This window comes from Marmota monax, unplaced genomic scaffold (genome assembly GCF_021218885.2).
Source record: "Marmota monax isolate L192 unplaced genomic scaffold, Marmota_monax_Labrador192_F-V1.1 WCK01_AAM20220418_F8-fsc00051, whole genome shotgun sequence".
NCBI classification, from domain to species: domain Eukaryota; kingdom Metazoa; phylum Chordata; class Mammalia; order Rodentia; family Sciuridae; genus Marmota; species Marmota monax.
This window is the reverse complement of record NW_026695202.1, coordinates 6,006,023-6,026,216: the sequence shown is the minus strand read 5'-3', so window position 1 is coordinate 6,026,216 and position 20,194 is coordinate 6,006,023. Positions and strand designations below refer to the sequence as shown.

The following is a 20,194-nucleotide window of genomic DNA, read 5'->3' as shown; positions in this document are numbered from 1 at the left end:
CCTGGCAGGAACGCATGGGACAGAGAGGTCACCCAGCAAGGGGACAAGCTGAGCAAACCAAACTCACTTTATGACAACCCACCCTCATGTAACCAACCCGAGAAGGGTGGAGCCCAGGGACCTACTCACTCCCACGAGGCCCCACTCCTAAAAACTGCCTCTGAATACCGTTATATCAGGAACCAAGTCTCTGGCCTACGGACCTCAGAGGCACAGATCATGTTCAAACTAGAGGGGTCACCTGGAAAGGAATCGACACAGAGAAGGATGAAGAATTAGGGCAAAGGAGGCAATTGCTCTGAAAGACGGTCAGGAGGAGCCTGTCTCCTTGTTTCCAACTCTCCCTCCCATGCAGGGCTTCCGCGTCACCTCCCCCATCCAAGCTCCCGATGAAGAAAGAGTGTGAAACACGCTCATTGGTATAAGTGACCAGGGACTGTCGCCCGGCACCTCGGGTCAGAAATCTTTCTAACCACAAAAACCGCAATTGCTCACTGGGTGCTTCCCGTGCACCAGGCTCTGAGCTCAGCCTGCCTGTTCTGCGGGTGCCACCCCATTTCACCCCGCACCTCCCCAGGACTTAGTGATGGGGTAACCTAGACATTAGTAACCCCATGTTAATCCTGGGACTGAAACTTATAAAGTGCCAAGAAAACTTGAAGATACGCTGTTCCCGTAACCGCCCCCTCCAGGTCCCTAAATGCACAAATCTGTTGTTTCCCAGCCACCTGCCCCAAGGTCAAGTCCAGCTTGCTCTTGTTCCTTGCTAAAGAGACATAAAACCTCTATTGGAGAGACTCTGGCTGCTGTGCCACTCTGCTGGGCAGACTGGCAGCCTTTCCTGTCGATAAACTCTGCTTTCTGAGCACGAGACTCTGTCTCAAGAGATTTCTCTGAGCGTTCTGCCCCAACACCCAGGGATAGTCCCAATTTGCAACTGGGGAAACTGGAGCCTTGGAGTGAAGCAAACCACCTGAGGTCAAGCCACCCACTGGCCCCAAGGAGAGCTTTCCCAAGCCAAGTCGCCAGCGTAGGTACCTGGCAGCAAGGTGTGCTGCGTCCTTCCCATTCAACCGCCAAAGACAGAATTTTCCCTGGAACCAAGACCTCAAGTCCAGCTTTCGCAAACTTCAGTCATCGGTCACCACCATGACAATCTTTACCATGCTGTATACGATCGAGGCTAGGATTGATCTAATTATTGATTGTTCTTTAAATCTCCTCCATCTTAACTTCAATGAATAAGTTACTTCAAGAGAAACTCTATAGGACTGCCTAAAAGGGAGACCAACAACTCCTGCCCTAAACAAAAGAAAATGACCATTAAAAGATGTAAACACACACACACACACAGCAATATTATTAAATTCATGCTGGATACTCTCGCCTGCCACAATCTCCAGTCTCCCAGAGTTAGAAGCTTACAAGCATTGGGAAGGTTCTAGATGCTCTGGCACCAAACTGAGACTCCATTGACGGAATCTCAAGGCTACAAAATTAATGGGAAGGAAGTCCCTTTCTCAGTACGTGGGTCAGTGCACTGATCTATCCATGCACCACCCAAAATCATCTCCGACCCCAGAACTCCAGCCCTGCCTTACATGACTGTGGCCTTGGAGAGTCCACAGTAGGTTCTGAGAAAAGACCCAGGGGACCTTGTAGAGGTCCTTCAATCCCTCTCCTGCTGGCCCCTTGGATTTGCTCCTTATAAACCCGCAGAGGTGAACTGGGTGGCATCTTCCAGGTCAAAGAGCAGTGTCCCATGATACACAGAACAGACAGAAGAGCTAAAACCCACACATACCATTAGAGTTTGGACCTGGAATGTTCCCCAGAGGCCACACATTGAAGACTTGGTTGCCAGCTTGGGGCACTACTAGGAGGTGGGACCTCGTGAAAAGTTGGGTCATCATGTTCCCTTGAAGGGTATTTGGGGACCCCGTCCTCTTGTGTCTCTCTTCATTTCCTAGCTGCCATGAGGTCGAGAAGTTCCTTCTGTCACATGATCCTATCTGATGTGCTGCCTCAACACAGACCCAAATGGAATGAAACCTCTGAACCCATGAGTTAAAGCAAACCTTTCCTCTTTACAAATTGATAATCTCTGGTATTTTGTTACAGTAACAGAAAGTTGACAGTATACACAAAAAAAGGAAGAAAGAAAGAGAGAGAGAGAGAGAGAGAGAGAGAATAAAAATAAAAACAGGTGAGAGACAGTCCCAAGCTTTTGGTAGATGCAGCAACATACAGACCTGAACTGGTTCACGTCCTGGAACATTTCAGCCAGTGGCTTCAGGAGATTCAGGCCTTGCATTTCCTCCTAACTTCTTACTATCAGTGCAGAAGTGTTCACCAAAAACCTCTCCCATGAGCTGAACAGGTCTCCTCTCACTCCAACTGCTCTGCCTGAATGTTTCCTATAACGGAGAACCACAGGGAGAGGAGGCAGTGTTGCTGGTTAGTATTCCTGCGATATCTGCCTCCATTCTCCCCCTCCACTTCATGGTTCCTCAACCTCTGCTGACAAAATCAGGCCCCTTAGAGTCCCTCTGTCCTTCATTCAAACACCAGAAAACACCCTCCACAGACTGTGGGGCCTGCAAAAACCCCCCTGGGGTCTTCTTGCCTTGGTAACGCAGTGTTTGAAAACTTCTTGGAGCACCCGTCGTAAGCACATCTACTGCATCTTTATTCATCTATTATCCCCCAAAAAACCTGGTAAAAGAAGTGCTCAAGAAGTGTTTAGAACTCAGACATCCATCTGTATTGAAACTGCCAACCCTGAGTGAGCACAGGAGTCAGAGCCTCCGTCCGTTACCCCAGGAGGACTCGGCTGCGGTCAAGGTAGGATCGTTTCTAGGGTTCGATGGATGTTTCTAGGGTTCAGTGTATTTTCTACTTTGAGCACCAACATGGATGAAGCTGTTTGGGATCCCCTCCCCTCCTTCTAGAGCTGTGTCAAACTTCTGGAGCGTGAGCTAGCTCCAGTGGACAGGGAGGGGAGGGTCAATGTCATGGGTACCATGGGAGCCAAGCCAGCCGTCACCTGTGGCACACAGTTAAGGGGCCTCACGGCAGCTTCTAAGTCCGTCGCCCATCCCATCCCTGGGGTCTACTTCAGCTCTCTGTGCTGAGCTCCGTGTCCTTCCTGCCACACAGGAATCTCTCTGCTATGTCCATACTTCATTAGGCACCAGAAATGCTGTCGGGGACTCCATGCTCCCAGGCCTTTCCTGGAGCCATTTCCTCTCTGTAGAGTCTTGTGCCTCTCCCATCACGCAGTTCTCCCCAGGAAATGGCGTGCAAGTTCCTTACCAGCCTGAACTCCAAGACACCGGCCTCGGGGCCCATGCGCCAGAACCAGGGCTCAGCTCCCATCACCACCTCCAGGGGAAGAAAAAAATCTCCCCATCTGTGGATTTATCTGCTCAGCACCCCTTTGCTCCAGTCAGGGGAGCCCTTTTCCCATCTCAGAGAGGAGAAGCCTTGGGCTTGCTCCCCACATTTTCCCCAAATCTACGATCTGCTCTGCTGAGAACTATTTTGGTTTTCCTAACTCTGTCTTGAAGCCATGGAACAGCCATGTGGCTCGAAGCGGGAGGCTCTCCAGAGAGCAAGGACATACCACGGTGAAAACAGTCACCAATTAACATTTCAGAAACACCCCCAGCCTCTCAAGTATTGGGCATGCGCAAAAGCAAACAGATAAAGCTGCGGAGCTTAAGACACTAAGAGGTGGCGGGGCACAGGGGCGCTCGCCTGTCATCCCAGCAGCTCAGGAGGCTGAGGCAGGAGGATCGCGAGTCCCAAGCCAGCCTCAGCAAAAGTGAGGCCCTAAGCAACTCAGTGAACCTGTCTCTAAATAAAATACAGCACAGAGCTGGGGTGTGTGGCTCAGTGGTCGAGTGTCCCTGAGTTCAATCCCGGTACCAAAAAAGAAAAAGTAAATACAAGGAGGCATTTTTTTGGCCACTCCTAGACCCTGAGGTCCACTTTCATTCTTTGGCTTTAAGGACGGACGTGGGCTCCTTGTACTTGTTTTCTTAATTTTTCTAAGAAAACTGCTCTGGAGGGAAGAACATCACAGCCCGAGTGCCCATCCCTGGCCCCGCGTCCTCTGCTGTCCACCTCCTCCGTTTTCTCACAGGACTGGGGCCTCTTCTCTCGCCCCCACGTGTCACCTCTCACTGTCCTCCCACCCGCCCGCTAACCACCGCAGGTCACCGCAGTGGAAACTGCTCCCCAGGATGGAGCTGGGGAGGGCGATTCCAAAAGGAGGCCTCGGCCAAGTTCCCGTCCCCTCCTCCCCTTTCTGGGAACTGGGAGAAAGAGGAGAAAGCCGCCGAGGCCACCACGCGGGGAGGCCCGTGCAGCCAGCCCAGGCGTGGAGGGAGGGAGGGAGGGAGGCCGGAGGAGGCTGGGCTGTCCCTGGGGGCGCTCCACTTCCTGGCAGGCTGCAGTACACAACCGTGTTTGCTTAGGAGGGAAAGGAATGTCACTGATGGCCCCAAGGGGCTGGCGGGAGGGGAGAAACGGATGACCTGGGGCGCTGTGTTGCTCCTGTGCCCGTGTCCTTCATCAGCCCCGCAAGCGCCCTGCTTGGGTGGACTGCAGGGGTTCATGTGGGAGGGTGCCCAGGAGCCAGGGCCTCTGCAAAGGCACCCCAGGGCCCTGGGCACTCGCCTGGCAGGACAGCTGCCACCCAGCACATAGAAGGACCTACCTTCAGCTGTGACTTGTTCCCATCTCCTGCCCTGATACTCCTGGCCCTCTCCCCATGGCCTGGTACGGAGGCTCTTGCTTGTAGGTCTTGTCTCCCACAAAACCAGGGGCTCCCTAAAGCTTAGAGACTCCAGTGAAATTCCTCTTTAGCAGTTTCTGCATACAGTAGGTACTCAATCGATGTTTGTGAAACTGGAATCTGTTCCCTATTTCCTTCCTTTCATATTGCTTCCCTCCGACTCTCTCTTTTCTGTCTTTAAATACATCCTCAGTTAGTGCTTTGGAGAATCCTAGAAGTGTTTATCATCTTCATTTGCAAAATGAAGGTCAAGGTCAAGGTCAAGTCCACACCAAGAGTAAAATATTGGAATTTTGAAACCTGGGGGCCTGAACGTGATTTCTTCTGATTTCGATCTCCCGTGGCATTCTCTCCTCAGTCCAGTCTCTGTTCTTCATTTGTCTGGCCTTAAGGGCCAGCTCTGCTGACCCATATGCCCTCTCCTAAGCCTCTCTCATTATACCCAGCTCAATGATCCCTGGGGCTCTCTGGGTAACCGCAGGAGAGGGTGAGAATTAAGCTCCCTTAGCTCTCTGCTCAAGTCTTACCCAAAGAGGATTTTCTTGTCCTTGTTGAAACTCGCCTTTTAAGGTGTAAACTGTGTTTATTTCACGGTGTTCATAGTGGATCCGTATAGAGTACAAGCATAATTTTTAGTGTGAGTTTTTAAAGCAAATAACTAGTCATCCTTCCCAAGATGCAGCCTCACTTGTTTTTGATATGGTTCCTGATCAAAAAAGTTGGGATTGGATACCAATCACACCCCAAGTCCCTTCAGAGCTCACGCCTTGGTTTACCCTTCCGGAAAATGGAGGGAATTCCTAACTGGAAACAGTGTGAGAATTTCCAAAGGACATGCTCTGGAAGCAGGGACACCCCCCCTCTAGAGGCCAGGGAGGCATAGTCTACGCCTCTGAAAAATGCTTCTCAAATAGTTGGGTCTCCCACCTTCCCAGGGGCGACTCATTTGGTATTTTTTTAATAATGGTTTTATTAAGATATAATGAACATACTGTGCAATTCACTTATTAAAGTATACATCCCTGAGCCCCCGGCGACCCCCAACAACCACTAATTTGCTCTGCGTCTCTATAGGTTTGCCTGACACTTCATACATGGCCTTTTGAGTCTGGCGTCTCTCTCTGAGCATGTTTCTGAGCGCCATCTATGTTGTAGCATGCGTCACCACTTCGTCCCTTTTTGGTGGTTTAATAAGCCCCTTGTATGGATGAGCAGCGTCCCATCCATTTATTAGTCCAGGGACCCGTGGGCTGTGTCCACCTTTGGGCTGATGTGAATAAAGCTTTCTGAACCTTCACACACACGTCTTTAAGTGGACACTATGTTTTCATTTCTCTTGGAGAGACACCTAAGGGTAGAACTTCTGAGTGAAGGACACTTGACTAAAGTGCAGATTCCCGGACCTCCAGACCCTCTACATCAAACTCTCGGAAGAGACCCTAAAGATGCATTTGGACATTTAGCTCCCCAGGGATCCTGAAGTGCACAGGATTCTCAGAGCCCCTGGGTGAGCTTTCCTTCACTGTGACAAAGTACCTGAGATAAAACAATTTCAAAGAGGAAAGGTTATTCTCAGTCATAGTTGCAGAGGTCCATTCCATGGGCACTTGGCTTCATCGTGGCTGGGCCCCTGATGAGGCAGCAGGCCACAGTGGAAAGACCTGGAGGAGCAAAACTGCTCCCCTCCTGGCATCGGGGAGCAGAGGGGGCGGGGAGAACTGGACAAAATACAGCTTCCAGGGCGTGCCCCATGACCCGCCTACCTCCTCTAGCTAAGACCACCTCCTGAAGTTACCACCACCTGAAGTTACCAGCACCTCCCATAGCCCGTGAGGCTGTGAATTCAGAGTGGATTCATCCATTGATGAGGTTCAATTCTCCTGATCCTGTCTCCTCTCCAAGGCTCCACCTCGGGACACTGCTGACTGGGGACCAAGCCTTGGGGGGACATTTAAGATCCATCCCATAATACCACTGAACTCCGGAGAGTGACGCTCACTTGGAGCCGGTGAGCTCTATTGGTCGGGTCACAAGCCAGAAGGAGGCAGCGCTGCCCGGGGCCGGTCATCACCACCAGGTGGGCGTGTGTGCACAGTGCCTAAGGTCTCTTCCTATGGGATGATGCCACGGGACTCGGTCTAACTCTGTCGCCAGTCTGATTGTCCCTGTGCTGCTGCAGAGACGGGGGGGGGCGCGCCATCCAGCTGAGATCTGAGGGCCAGCCCGGCCTCCCGGCCGTCCCATGACCCCCCTCCTGACTGATTTCTAGGAGAGTGAATCCAGGGATGTGCTTACGAGGGGGTCAGGGCTGGAAGCGGGGTCTAGCCCAGCACCTCCCGCTCCAGCGGTGGCCCCTGGGGTCCCTTAGCGGAGTCCCCGGATGCCGAGGCCCACAGGCTGCACCCACGTCCTCCCTCTGATGAGATCAATGCGCTTCGTGAGTCCACCAACAGGTCTGAAGCGCTGCCTGGGTCAGTTACCGCCGTAGATTCCAGGTGACAGTGCGAAGGGTCGAGTGTGCCCCCAGGTCTAGAGGGAGACACAGGAGAAAGCCCATCTGGGGAGGATGGGCAGGCAGGCCACTGGCACGCCCTGAGGGTGCAGGAGGCTTCCTGGAGGAGGAGGTCTACACGGGCTTGAGGACAGGGGTCCTACCCAGCAGAGGGAGGGGGAGAGGGGGCATCTCAGGCCGAGGGTCAGCAAGCCCAGGGGGGAGAGGCAGGAGGAGCCTTCGTGTTTGCGGGAGCAGCTGGCTCTGAATCTGTGGGACGCGTGGACAGTAGGAGTGTGAGGCTGAAGAGGTGGACCGGGATCTGATGAGAGGGGTGGGACCCATGTCACCGAGAGCCACGCTGAGCAGCATCCAGGGCTCTCCAACATGGGCTCACACCAGTCCTCGGCCCAGAAGAGCCTGACTCATGATCATTGGGGAGCAGAAGAAACCCCAGGGAGGAGGCGAGGTTCATGAGAACACAGGCCGTCACCCCCGTGCAGACCATGTAACTGGCCACCTTAGCACACTGCACAGAGGAACGGCATCCAGGGACACCCTGCCAAGGCACCCCGCCAGGCGCCAGGAAACTCACCCGCCCCTGAAACCCAGGACCACGCTGGGGACCTTCAACGCATCTCTCAAGTACTCACACCCATGTTCCAGGGTGTCCCTATTTCAAATATTTGGCACCACTGTGTGTCTGTGGATAGGTCCTGATTGGGGGGAAGAATATGGAGTTGTGGGTTGACCCAGCACCAGCCATGAACAAACACTCCTTCTGTCAGAGCCCCTGGGAATTCCCATCCATTTATTTCAACCAGCATTTACTGAGCCCCCAAATGTAAGCCGAAGACTGTAGCAAACTCCAAAGACGAAAAGTCAAGAAGATAAAAGGATGGCTGGCTGGCTGGATGGATGGATGGATGGAAGAGACAGAAAGATGTTAAATGAAAGATAGACAGAGTTGAGGACGGCGTGAGTGCTCCTCGTAGACACCATCTCTGCCCGCAGTGGGGAAGTAGAGGTGGGCAGAGGGGGCACAGGGTCCTGGAAGCCAGCCTGGGGGACCAAGTATTGGTTCCTGGGAGGGGTGATGTCTGGGTGGTCCTGAAGGACAAGCAGAAGTTAGCTGGCAGTGGGAAAACAGAAGATAGTCTAACCTTGGTCTCAAAAAAGCCACCCTAGAAACTAGGGGCCCTGCCACTTACTGTGTGACCCGGAACAAGTCACTATTTCTCATTCTGAAGTCAAGAACCAGGTTCGTAAGATCCCATCAGCCGGGTGGCGTCGGTGGATGCGTCAGATCCGTAAACGAACACGAAGTGCTTCGTAAAAACAGCAGCTAATCCTCCAGTTATTCCTCTAGGCCTGGATTTACAGGATATTAAATCAATCAGTCCTCCTCTTAGCCCTTCCTGTGGGACAAACAGTATTTCTAGTACCTTCATTTCCTAGAAGAGGAAACTGAGATTCCGAGTGGAAATAAAGTCCTACGCCTCCACGGGAAGGAGCTTCAGAGTGGACCCACATGACTGCTCCAGAGACCATCCAGGGCTGGCCCAATAACAAGTTTTATGTCATTATCTATAACCACCCAATGAACTAATGGAAGCAGGAGCAAAACCCGCCGATGGCGGTCCCCGGCTCTTGCAAAAGCCTTGTGCATGACGTACGTGGAAAATGCGATGAAGAAAACAGGGAAGCAGCCATTTCCCTGGGTTTTTGGTTTATTTCTCCACTGGTAATATAATCGGCCCTTGAGCCAAGCCGAGAAATAGAGAGGACGAGGAAGGTGCACGGGGTGTTTCCAAACAGCTGCTGGCCATCTGGAGGCTGATGCTCCAGCACCCCGCTCCCTGCCCCACACCCTGGAGCCCAGAGCTCAGGGTCATAGAATCCGAGGGCAGGAAGGAGCTTTGGAGATCCTCCGGCCACGCCCATTAGTTCACAGATGACCAAGTAACTTGGAGGCCGAGCCACCCTGCTGGTCCCACTCACGGAGGGCTCACCCAGCACCTCGCACTCACAGACGTGGTCTCCATCACGGCAGCCCATGCTGGGACTCCTGGGGCCGTGCTGTGCCTGGTGATGTGGGACTGGCACTCACACCCCCTTTGACCCTGCATTGTGCAGCCAAGTCACTGGTCCAAGAATCAGCACTAGACCTTTATCTGTCCGGGGCAGCCCCACCCTGGCTGCTGAGCCATGGCGTCCCTCTGGCGCCTGGTCAACCAACAGAAGGGGCAGCAGGATCCTGGCCCTTCGCTCTCTGACTTGTTTTCATAGGGAGTAAATCTAAGAGCCAAAAAGCAAATTCCTCACCTCATAGATTATTCATTCCCTGCCTTTAGTGTCATAAAGAGAAATCTGGCTTGAGCAAAGAAGACTTTAGCCTGGAAGTGCTAGAGTCTGATTACCCTTGTTCAGATACCACATTACCACATGTTGCTGTGTGACTATGGGCAAGTCACTTCCCTCTCTGGGCCTCAGGTACTTCCTCTAGAAAGCAGAAATCTTAACAGTCCCCACCTCACGGGTGATAGGAGGAATAAATGAGCTGATGAATATAAAACACTTTGAAGCATGACACATAGTAGCTGTTTAACAAAAAATAAAATTATTCCTGTGACCTTGGGAAAGGGACACCAGATGTCATATAAGTTCACAGATCCTTAAAGCAGGAGGGTCTTAGAAAACTCTGGATGCAACTCTAAAGCTGCCCATCTTTGAAAGCCCGGAGTTGCATCCAGTGCTTTCCTAAGATTCGCCTGCTTTAAGGATCTGTGAACTTATATGACGGCTGGTGAATTTATATTCTCTTCTCCTTGCCCTTGAAGGAACCATAGTATCTCCAAACCTAAGCCCTAAGCACAGCTGCCCCCGATGTCTTAAGGGCCGTCAGAGATCAGGGCTTCAAAACAGATGCAAAAGAGGAGACCTCGAACATCACCGGGACTCCAAGGCACTTTAAAAGGCCCCTCGGGGTGTGGTCAGGGCTGGGGTTGGGATGATGTGAAGTTCAGGGCCAAGGTCAGCCCGGGGGTCTCAGCAGCACAGTGTGGCAGACGGACGGTGTCTTCTGGCTTCCAGGGAAGGGGCTAGCGCGACAGGTTTGGCCTTCACCTTAGAACCCACACAGAGTTCTAAGCAAGAAAGGAAATCCTGCAGGGCCCCTGTGCCACAACGCAGATGTGGTCACACAGCTGGGCCGCAGGTCATTACCAATCTCCCTCCTGAGGCACGTTCAGTTTACTCTATGTCACCTCCACCTCGCGGGAGGAGCGCTGAGATGCGAATCCAGAAAGGCCCGGCCTCCGGGAGGCAAGAGAGGCCAGGGAGGCCGCTCAGGCCCTCGCCCGCCCAGATCCTGTCCTTCTTGAAGATGTCCGTGGATTGATTTGCCTGATGCTCGTTTTTTAAAATATGATGTTGAAATCGTTCTAACTAATGAGTTTGGAGGCAGCCTCTGAAGTTTTCATTCTGTTTTCCTTCACCTCATTCTTTACGTGATTTTCAGGCAGTGTCCACCCTGCTTATCTTAGTCCAGGCCTGGTCTCCCAGCCCCGGCTCCCTCCAGGGTGCCTCCCCTTAATCATCCCACAGCACTGCGGCCTCTCCCAGCCAGTGGCACCTTCAGGATTCCAGGAACCCCTGCAGGACGTGCAGAGAGAGGCTTTGTCCCAGGAACTGGCTGAGAGGGAAGGCTGCAGAGATTTCCAGGAAGAGGCTGCGGCAGAACAGGAGAGAGACGTTCAGAAGGTGTTTAGGCTGCAGCTGGCAGAAAAGACAGAGCTGGCTGGCTCTTTGGGCCCAGGAAGCCCCTCCCCACCACGCCACACCACCTATTTGGACAGAAAGCCAGAGCTGGCCGCCCCTGGCCTTTGTGGACCCTGGGAGCCTCTTTCACGGTGAGGTTCAGTCCCTGGACACAAACATTTTGAGGAAGGTTTTTGTACATGTTCTAACAAGGGTCGCTGATCTGTCTTCGCATCCTACCGTATTGCAGAGCCTCTCCATATGCTGCCCAGACGGCCACTGGGCCCCTCTCCTGGCCTCTCTGAGACCTAGGTGTGGTTTTCTGGGGCCTTCATGCAGCTCACTCTCTCTGGTATCTTCATGGAAATTCCTAGAGGCTGGGGAAGCCTCCATTTCTACCTCCACGGCTGCCATTCTGCTGTCACTCACCCAGATCCAGGAGCCAACGGCTAAGGGTGTGATTTCATCAAAGGTGTGGGAGGCATTCGGACATTTGCTAGCCCTGGCTTCCTCCTCCTCCTCCTCCGCCTCCTCCTCCTCCTCCTCCCCAGCTCCAAGCTCCATCCCCCCACCCCCACCCCCGCCGCAAATGGCCTGGGCATCTTTCTCATTTTGTTGTCAGAGACACTGTGGGGAACCCCTGAGATCTTCTTTCACCTCCTTTGTCGGCCCCCGGAGGCTCCAGCTTGGGGCTGACGGAAGGTAGAGAAATCTCCATGCTGGGGAGATGGCGGCGGCTCCACCAGCCCCAGTCACCTCCCCCAGGGCCTCGCCAGCCCTCTCTCCCCTCAACTCTTAACCCATTCACTTTGTGAAAGAAGAATCTAAACTTGGAACCCAATCAAGGACATGGCGTGGAATCTTCTAGATAAACGGGGAGGAGAAAAATTGAAGAACTCACTGCCGTCCCCTCGTGGAGCCCTGGTGGGACTTTATCTAGCCTGCCACCCCTTCCTCAGGGCCGAGGCCCAAGGGGCAGCGGGCTGAGGCGGGGCAGGCCCCCTGGCCCCTTGGGAAAGGGACTCTTCCCTGTATTTTCTGTGGAGCTGCTTCTTCAAGGAGACAGGATGGGGGTGCGCGTGAACGTGGGAGTCCAGCCTGTCACTTATTCCAAGGGGACGTGTCTGAGACTCAGAGAATGTCTCTGTGCGTCTGTGTCTGGTGTCCTTGTGTGGTGTGTGTCTGGGTGTCTCTGCATGGGGCGCCACCTGGGTACACTTGCCCATCTCTGTGTGTGGATGTCCCCCAGATGTCGGATTCAGGTGGTGGCCCTGTGTACAGAAGCCCCAGCTTCTGTGTGTGCCTGGACCCGTGTGTCTGCGTCTCCGGGTGCCTGAGGAAGGTGAGTGGAGGGGTATGGGAGTGTCCTGCCTGTGAGCAGGTGGCAACGTGTGGCTGTGCAGTCAGGGGCGCACGGGGTCTCCCAGAGGCCGAGCAAGCGGACACACTGTCTTTGCAAAGCAAGTCTGCCTTCCTGGTTTTGTTCCTCTCCTCCCAATGGGCTCCCAACCCTCCTTGAAAACAAAAGGAGCTTAAACGTCGCAGCCCTTCCTGTGTTCCCGAATGTTCAGAATGCTGCGGGGAACTTGAGCGGTGCCAGCTCGGATGCCCGGCCCTGCCACTGCAGCAGGAAGCTACCAGCTTGCTGGGCACCACCACCCACTTACATAACAGGCCCAGGAAGAGGGGGGCAGGAAGGAACAGCACACAGCTCACTGCACCTCCACTCCCGAGCCAGTGGCAGGCCTTGGCTGGGAACTGGGAGCCCATGGAAGGCCTAACCGTATCATTTGAGGGCTTCCTTTAAAGTTGGTGAAGGAGATGATACTGTCTTTGTCCACTTTCTGTTGCTATAAGAGAACACCTGAGACTGGATGGTTTATAAGAGAAAGGGGTTGATTTTAGTTCATGATTCTGGAGTTGGTGAGGCCGAGAGCATGGTGCCAGCCAGCATCAGTTCAACTTCTGGTGAGGGCCCCAGCTGCTTCAACGCACGGCAGACAATGGAAGGGCCAAGAGGTATGGTAGAGGCAGCCTTGAGCTCTAACAGCCTGCTCTGGCGGTAACTAGCCCGGGTCCACGAGATAGGCCACAACCCTCTTAAGGACCTAATCGTATCTTAAGGCACCGCCTCCCGACACCACCAAGGGACCAGCAGATGTCATCCTGAGCTTTGGAGGGACAGACAGTTGACACACAGCAACATTCATGTGGAAATGATACCAGGCCGCAGGTGTCCTGGGACTTCCCTACCATTGTACCAGGTCAGCTGGGGCAGAAGGCCACACTAGCATTTCAACAAGAACCAAATACCTCCACCAGGGGCACGGCCACGCTCCTGCTTCCTGTCTTCCCTCAGCAAAACCTGCCCCCGGCCTCACTGAGTCAAAGATGTCCATTCCTGACGGACTCCTCCCTTTATATATGTTGGAGTGAATTCCTAGCCTTGATCTAACCCCAGCTCCTACGGGGCCGTGTCTGAAATGCCATCCCCCTGCCTCTGTGGGCCAGCCACACTCAGCACACGCCTCCTCCCACCCCGGCCTCCGCCAGCCTTTCCCCCCCCTGCCTGTCTGGAGCCCGCTCCCCTGCCTCCCCCTCCCCGATTCTCATCCCTGAACTTCAAGGCCCACCGCACACACCTCCCCCTCCATGAAGCCTGCCCTGGCTCCTCCCGTAGCTGTGAGCCACTATCCTTTTTGGAAGCTTTCAAAAGACGTATTTGCCCGTGACTTACATCTTCTGTGACTCTGTCTCCCTCCTGGGTGAAGCCAGCCCCCTGCTGTTCCCATTCCGGGGGCTCAGAAAACACCTGCCTGAGAGAATAACCAGGCCCAGCCCAGCTGGGGAGTGTCCGCCCCGGGCAGCCTGGCTAGAGAGAGAAGGGCACTGTGGGGTAGATGGGCACAGAGGCGGGGGGGGGGGTGTCCAACATCCCAGCCAGCTGTCCAACATCACAGTCGATCGACAACAGTCCTGTGACCGTCCTGAGGCCCTGAACATCTCCCTGGCCCAAAAGGGCCTGAGCGCCTGAAGAAGGACCCCAGATGCTCCTGTGGGCCTGACTCCATCTAGGACACACATGGCCCAAGGGAGGCCACCAGAAAGACCCCGGCCAGCCACTCGGGTGCCTCCTGGCCAGTGAATGACCGAGAGCAGCTAGCAAGAAGGGGACAAACTAGGGCATGTGTCCCAACCACAAGAAGCTGGCCCTGCCTGGAGAAATGGGGCACACCGGTGGCTGGATTTTCTTTAAGAAAATCCCTCGTTTAAGAAAACACTCTGTGTGAAGTCTCCCACTTTGTGAAGGTCGGCCAGCTGTTCAATCAGAACACCAGCAACTCGCGGGGGTCCCGGTGAAACAGGTCTGCGGGCCACACCTGGCCTGCAGGCTGCCGTCTGGAGACCGCCATCCGGGGGGTCTCCAGGTTTCTGAGTCACATATGTGAGACTGAGCCCTGTCCCCAGCCCTGACTGAGGTTGGCTCTAAAATCCACTCAGTCTCGAGGAACTGTCAGGTGTTCTAACTCAGTGACCCCGGGTGCAGAAAGGCAGAGGGGAGGGGTTCGAGAAATGTCTGGAACATCTCTGAGGTCTTTTGCGTCAAGATCTTTTCTCACCTCGGGTACGGTGTAGTGGGGACAGTCGGGAAGCTCAGGCAGGCTGCCGGTTTGCTACAGGACAGGAGCAAGTGACCTCGTGCTGAGCTATAGGTTCCTCTCCTGCCATGAGTGGGCAGGACTAGAAGACCCCTGAGGTCCTCCCAGCTTCTGGCAAACGAAGGAACCCTTTCTGATGCAAGGCCACGGCCCCGCAGTGGCAAGAGGGGATTCCTGTCCACAGGGCCTTGACCTGTGAGCCTAAGACGTAGCCTCCCCTCTCACATGACAGTGTCTTTCGGCAGGTGCCCCACAACCAACGGGCCTCCTGAGTCCTCACAGTGTCACCCCTTGTCCTGGGGGGATGGCCGAACTGTTCACCAAGCAGACACCAACAGGCAGAGGGCGGCTGGACAGGTGCCTGAGGTGGCTGGTGGTAGGATTTGTTTAGAGATGGCCCAGGGGAGAGCCCGGGGAGCTGGAGTGACAGGAAGGCACCCCGCGGGTGGTTCCCCGTAACACTGGGAATATCCCAATACAACTTAGTCAAACCAGGCCGCTGCGTCTCCACGGAATGTCAGCTCTGCCCCCACCACAAGGCTGCGTCCCCGTGCACCAAGGGGCAGACCCAGATGCTGGTGACAGATCTGAAAGCAAACCCCCTCCCAGTCTCTGGGGACCTCCCCCCCCCAAAGCCTGCTTCACTCCAGGGCCCCCGCCCCAGGCACAGGCACCTCTCCAAACCTGACTTCATGCTGACCATCAGATCCCCAAGCCAGGGAGGGGGCGACGATGTCATGGTGCCTGTGTTTCAGAAAAGCAGTAATCAGACTCGGAAGAGGATCAGCTTTCGAGGCAGAAGGCCAAACAGTTGATCTTGGCAAGGGCCTCCGAGGATTGCCTCATAGAGCGGGAGGGCTGGCATGCTCCTGAGCATCATTTGTTATGAGCCGGGAGGTGGCAGTGTCCTTGGAGTCAGGAAAACCTCGGGGACCCTGTCAGGATGAAGAACATCCAATCTCAAACAAATGAGCACCAGAGTCACCTCTTCCCGGCAGACCCGCTCTTAGGGAGGGCGGGACACCTCCAAAAAGTCTCCCGACAGAGCTGTGCCACCCTACCCTGCACCGCAGTCCCTCTGCCATGAAAATGTCACCAGGTTTCTCCATCTGAATAAGTTCCAAGGAGGCAGGGGCCTGGTTCACTGCTGTATCCCTGGCGTCTGGGGCAGAATTAAGAAATCCATCAGTATTGGCTGGATGGATAGCAGGGAGGAGGGAGTAAAGAACGGAACGTGCCCGTATTCCGGGGACCCAGGGGCATACGCCGGTTTGCCCAGGTGGCCAGCTGGGTGGGCAGGTGGGGGTTGGAGGTACACATTCCATATTTTAAAAGACAGGTTCTTTGGGCTGAGGGTGGAGCTTAGTGGTAGAGCCTGTTTGAGTCCATTTTTCATCGCTGGGACCAAAAGACCCAACAAGAACAATATAGAAGGAGGGAAAGTTTATGTTGGCTCATGGTTTCAGAGATTCAGTCCACGGTCGGCTCTCTCCATAGCTCTGGGCCCAAGGTGAAGCAGACATCGTGGCAGAGGGAGGCAGCCCAGGACACGGTGGCCAGGAGGCAGAGGGTGGTCTGTTGACCAGGAACAAAACCCCAGTGACCCACCTCCTCCAGACACACCGTACCTGCCTCAGGTGACTGTCCAGTGAACCCATATATGTGGATTAATCCACTGATTAGGATTAATCCACTGACTAGGTTACAACACTCACAATGGAACCCTTTCACCTGCAGCATTCCTATATTGTCTCACACAAGAGTTTTGGGGGGACACCTCATCTCCAAACTGTAACAGAGCACTTCCTAGCATGCACGAGTCTCAAGTTTGATCACCAGCACTGGGGGTGTTAGTTGATAAACTTTGGCCACCTTCTGGAGCAGCCTCTGGTCCACAGTCTCACCTTCTCAGTCCCTCCCCTGAAGCCCTTAATCCCCCTCTTAACAGCTGTGGGGTCCACCAGCCTGAGAGCACCGACAGAAGGCCCCACCCCAGGGAGAGGTGTTCAGGGAACGACCCCGCCCCCCGCCCCCGCACCCCCTGCCGGCCCGGGCTGCACTTCTGATGTGCTCTCAGCTGAGCTCAATCCTGGCCAGGACCTTGAGCGGGTCACTTCCCTCCCTGGGCCTCAGTTTCCCCTAGTACATAACACGCAAGGCAAACGAGAAATTGACAACGTTTGGAACTTCTAGGGGGAGCCTCTCAGCCCCCTTTAGGAAACAGGGAACGTGGAGTGCTCCCTGCAGCCCTGTCAAGTTCCTGCACACAGGGCCATTTTGATTCCAGTTCCTGAAGTTCCAGAGCCCGGGCAGCCCGACTGGGAGTCCAAGAGCGGGACCGTGCAGACTTGCTGCTCCGTGAGTCCCTCCCTGCTCTGACTTTCTGGAATGTCAACCGGAGTGTGGCTGTGAGAAAACATGTTCCAGCTGCCCTCCTCCGAGGCCACCACCTGGCCACCCTGCGGGCCACCCTGGGGAATGAGGCAGCCTGGGCTTGGCTAGTGGCACAAATGCAGCCTCCACCTTCCTCAGGACGCGGGGCCCAAGTCAGCACCGGTCGACCTCACCAGGTGACCCAGAGAACTGAGGGAAGCCGGCCTGAGAGGACTCCCCTGTCCTGTGGCTCCTTCTGTTGTGTCTTGTGAGAGTCTGATTGGGGTAAGGACAGGGCTTGGGGGAGAAAGTGCCAAGAGACTTTTTTTATATTCAGTTGAGGCCCAGAGAAGGAAATGGAAATGGGCCATGAAACAGAGAGGTCCGGTTGGGGAGCCCGGCAGGGGACACTGATGCGTGTGGGCGGGGCCCTGTGCATTCCTGCTGGACAAAGTCGACTTTCCAGCCTGCTGGTCTCCAAAGCTATTTACCAAGCTGGACTAATCCAGCCCCGCTGTGCAGACTATAAGCAAACAGAGCCCTCTGTGGGGCTCAGACCCAGCCCAGCCCTGTGCCTACAGACCTGGCTCTGCCCTCTCTGGAGGGGAGTCACTGAGGGCCAGCAGGTGAGGCTGCTCTGAGTCCAGAACTCTCAGCCCCAACGGGGCATCAGGGCGATCACAGACCTGCTTTTGCTCTGCCATCTCCTGGCTGGTGAACTTGAGTACAGACACAGCAACCCGTCAGCACCATGGAGCCACTTCATGGCACAGAGGAAGAAACTGAGGCCCAAGAGGCCGAGCCCAGGGACAGGGCGCCACTTCCAGTGAACAGACCTGGATCTCCACTTCACCCTGCCTTCCTCGTTACTATAAGTAAGGTACAAAAGGCAGAAGGATTGCCTCCACTTTGTAAAAGGAAACTGAAGTGTGAGATAGCAAGACTGAAAACACGCCATACACCCAGGGGTTAGCAGACTTCAAACTGTACAGTATTTCAGATCTAGAGTCATTCAAGGAATTGCTTTCCTTTTACAAATGACTTTGAGTCCACTGCAATGGTCATCTGGTCAGGCAGGGCAGCACTTGAAAACCCTAACCTGCACAGGAACCACCGGAGCATCTGGTTAAGACACAGACTCTGAGCAGTTGTTCTGGGGTGGTTCTATCTCATTTCTAGCAAGAGTCTAACTGATGCTGGCGCCGCTGCTCCTGCAATCAAACTTTGAATATCAAGGCTCAGGACCTCACATATTCCAGAGAAGGAAGGACCACCAGAGAGGTGCTTATAGGTAGGCATCCCTGCATGAGAGCCCTCTCTATTCTCATGCAGTCCCTCAATTAGACCCATTTGACCAACGTGTAAACTGAGATTCAGAGAAGAAATACTGGCATCGAGCCCACTCTCTGAGATTTTGTAGATTGGGACCCAATTTCCTTCATCACTAGGCAATTCTCAGAGCAGTGAGCTCAGGGAGTTGTGGTCCACTTGGAACCACCAGCTCCTCAAGGTGGGGCTTCCTTTCCTGCCGGGACCGCAGGCTCTGAGGCATCCTTCCGTTTATTGGGGACTCGGCTGTGGTGCTGCCCAGGGGTCACTAAGTCCCAGGGCCTGAGATTGTCCTGTCTGGTGAGTGATTTAGGAGGTTGGCAGCTTCTCTTGTTCTATTATGCAGCCTCTGAACATTCCGTCCAAAGGCCTTTTGGCACGACACACATCTTCAAAATGAAAGGGGGGGAAATGAGCATTGCCCTTACTCATTTGCCTAATTTAAAAGCATCTAGAAGCTTTTTTTAGATGGAAATAAAACACACACACACACACACACACACACACCATCCATCCATCGGAAATGGAGGAAGCACACATCAAGGAACCAGAGAAAAATGGAGCCGGGAGTTTCAGGGCTGACGTGGTAGTGGGCAGACCCTGAGCCTGGTCTGGCTTCCCCAGCTCCTTTCAGCCTGGAGAGCAGGGCCCTTCTGGAAGCTCTGGCCGAGAGGAGATTGCTTTTCCCTCAAGGAGACCGCGGCCCCTCTCGCTGGGCTTGGAAACCGACGTTTTCACATCAATTGACTTGAGCCCACGGACATTGACTGAGGGCTCCTCCGCTCCCGGGTCAGACGCTGGGCTGGCTTCATCCACTCATGCAGCAGAGGCTCAGTGAGCGGGGAGCCCGGGCCGCTCACTCTCCATCCAGCCATCGGCCACGGCCAGGCGTCCTGCAGGCCTGGGGAATGGCATGGCTACCCCTAGTCCAGCCAGGGCGACCCTCAGTCAGGCCCCCCGCTGACCTCTTGGCACTCGGATGCCTCTTGTGAAAAGTGTCTCGGACAGTGCGATGCTGGGGCCCACGGGTGAAAGAGGTCTTGCTTGCTTGGCTCTCTCTCCCTCCTGTCCCATGGCTGCCAGTGACCTTGGCCGTGATGCCACCTAGGGACAGTTTGCAGGAGAAGGCAGCCCCTCCCCCCACCCACTCCCGCCCCCTCCTCCCTCCAGGCTCCGGCCAGAGCTGTTCTTTCCCAAGGGAGAATCAAAACGGTGGCATCCCCCTTCCAAAAATTCCTTGCTGGGCTTCCGACCATGCCCAGGATCCAGTCCAAACCTCTCAGGAGAGTTCACGAGGTTTTTTACAATTTGGCTCCCATGTGCTTCTCAGGCCCAAGGTCCCCCTCCCTGTCACTCACTGGGAAGGGGACACCCAAGCCTCCCCGGAACCGTGCAGAGTGAGGGAGTCCCTCCAGAAGACACGGGTCACGAGGGAAATGTCCCAACACATGCCGAAGGACACACAGAGGGACGTGAGGAATTCCCGTGTGCCCGGGCCCGGCTCCAAGGCAGGCCCAACACTGTCCCCGCACACCTGGCTGGCTTCCCCGCCCAGCCAAATCCCAGGACATTCTGTCCTTCCATGGGAGAATCCTTCAGCATGTGACCCTGAAAGGTGAGGGCAGGTCTTCATCTTTGGGGGTTCTGAATTTGTAGGGAAAACAACCAAGACAGGATAACCAAATTTGTGGTTCAGTTTTAATGTGCACATATAATAAACCAGTGTTTGTAACATGCATCCTCACACACTCCCAGACACCCACATGCACGCACACACACATG

The 20,194-nt window shown here is 54.6% G+C and overlaps 1 protein-coding gene and 1 long non-coding RNA gene across 3 annotated transcripts in view; one reads left to right on the top strand and one right to left on the bottom strand.

Moving 5' to 3' along the window:
- Syn3 (synapsin III) overlaps positions 1–20,194 on the top strand; it is a 427,730-nt gene that overhangs the window by 334,332 nt on the left and 73,204 nt on the right. The gene's annotated exons all lie outside the window — the stretch shown is intronic.
- LOC124083058 (uncharacterized) lies at positions 8,087–17,420 on the bottom strand. The gene is made up of 4 exons (XR_006848587.1): positions 17,278–17,420; positions 15,395–15,645; positions 8,504–11,022; positions 8,087–8,402 (listed from the first exon to the last, which is right to left on the bottom strand). It is a non-coding gene; the product is annotated as an uncharacterized LOC124083058 (long non-coding RNA).